Here is a 2500-nt window from a genome sequence, read left to right on the forward strand (position 1 = left end):
CCACCCCTAACCCTAACCCTAACCCTAACCCTAACCCTAACCCTAACCCTAACCCTAACCCTAACCCTAACCCTAACCCTAACCCTAACCCTAACCCTAACCCTAACCCTAACCCTAACCCTAACCCTAACCCTAACCCTAACCCTAACCCTAACCCTAACCCTAACCCTAACCAACCTAACCCTAACCCTAACCCTAACCCTAACCCTAACCCTAACCCTAACCCTAACCCTAACCCTAACCCTAACCCTAACCCTAACCCTAACCCTAACCCTAACCCTAACCCTAACCCTAACCCTAACCCTCACCCTAACCCTAACCCTAACCCTAACCCTAACCCTAACCCTAACCCTAACCCTAACCCTAACCCTAACCCTAACCCTAACCCTAACCCTAACCCTAACCCTAACCCTAACCCTAACCCTAACCCTAACCCTAACCCTAACCCTAACCCTAACCCTAACCCTAACCCTAACCCTAACCCTAACCCTAACCCTAACCCTAACCCTAACCCTAACCCTAACCCTAACCCTAACCCTAACCCTAACCCTAACCCTAACCCTAACCCTAACCCTAACCCTAACCCTAACCCTAACCCTAACCCTAACCCTAACCCTAACCCTAACCCTAACCCTAACCCTAACCCTAACCCTAACCCTAACCCTAACCCTAACCCTAACCCTAACCCTAACCCTAACCCTAACCCTAACCCTAACCCTAACCCTAACCCTAACCCTAACCCTAACCCTAACCCTAACCCTAACCCTAACCCTAACCCTAACCCTAACCCTAACCCTAACCCTAACCCTAACCCTAACCCTAACCCTAACCCTAACCCTAACCCTAACCCTAACCCTAACCCTAACCCTAACCCTAACCCTAACCCTAACCCTAACCCTAACCCTAACCCTAACCCTAACCCTAACCCTAACCCTAACCCTAACCCTAACCCTAACCCTAACCCTAACCCTAACCCTAACCCTAACCCTAACCCTAACCCTAACCCTAACCCTAACCCTAACCCTAACCCTAACCCTAACCCTAACCCTAACCCTAACCCTAACCCTAACCCTAACCCTAACCCTAACCCTAACCCTAACCCTAACCCTAACCCTAACCCTAACCCTAACCCTAACCCTAACCCTAACCCTAACCCTAACCCTAACCCTAACCCTAACCCTAACCCTAACCCTAACCCTAACCCTAACCCTAACCCTAACCCTAACCCTAACCCTAACCCTAACCCTAACCCTAACCCTAACCCTAACCCTAACCCTAACCCTAACCCTAACCCTAACCCTAACCCTAACCCTAACCCTAACCCTAACCCTAACCCTAACCCTAACCCTAACCCTAACCCTAACCCTAACCCTAACCCTAACCCTAACCCTAACCCTAACCCTAACCCTAACCCTAACCCTAACCCTAACCCTAACCCTAACCCTAACCCTAACCCTAACCCTAACCCTAACCCTAACCCTAACCCTAACCCTAACCCTAACCCTAACCCTAACCCTAACCCTAACCCTAACCCTAACCCTAACCCTAACCCTAACCCTAACCCTAACCCTAACCCTAACCCTAACCCTAACCCTAACCCTAACCCTAACCCTAACCCTAACCCTAACCCTAACCCTAACCCTAACCCTAACCCTAACCCTAACCCTAACCCTAACCCTAACCCTAACCCTAACCCTAACCCTAACCCTAACCCTAACCCTAACCCTAACCCTAACCCTAACCCTAACCCTAACCCTAACCCTAACCCTAACCCTAACCCTAACCCTAACCCTAACCCTAACCCTAACCCTAACCCTAACCCTAACCCTAACCCTAACCCTAACCCTAACCCTAACCCTAACCCTAACCCTAACCCTAACCCTAACCCTAACCCTAACCCTAACCCTAACCCTAACCCTAACCCTAACCCTAACCCTAACCCTAACCCTAACCCTAACCCTAACCCTAACCCTAACCCTAACCCTAACCCTAACCCTAACCCTAACCCTAACCCTAACCCTAACCCTAACCCTAACCCTAACCCTAACCCTAACCCTAACCCTAACCCTAACCCTAACCCTAACCCTAACCCTAACCCTAACCCTAACCCTAACCCTAACCCTAACCCTAACCCTAACCCTAACCCTAACCCTAACCCTAACCCTAACCCTAACCCTAACCCTAACCCTAACCCTAACCCTAACCCTAACCCTAACCCTAACCCTAACCCTAACCCTAACCCTAACCCTAACCCTAACCCTAACCCTAACCCTAACCCTAACCCTAACCCTAACCCTAACCCTAACCCTAACCCTAACCCTAACCCTAACCCTAACCCTAACCCTAACCCTAACCCTAACCCTAACCCTAACCCTAACCCTAACCCTAACCCTAACCCTAACCCTAACCCTAACCCTAACCCTAACCCTAACCCTAACCCTAACCCTAACCCTAACCCTAACCCTAACCCTAACCCTAACCCTAACCCTAACCCTAACCC

Source organism: Thunnus albacares, chromosome 6 (assembly GCF_914725855.1).
Source record: "Thunnus albacares chromosome 6, fThuAlb1.1, whole genome shotgun sequence".
Classification (NCBI taxonomy): Eukaryota; Metazoa; Chordata; class Actinopteri; order Scombriformes; family Scombridae; genus Thunnus; species Thunnus albacares.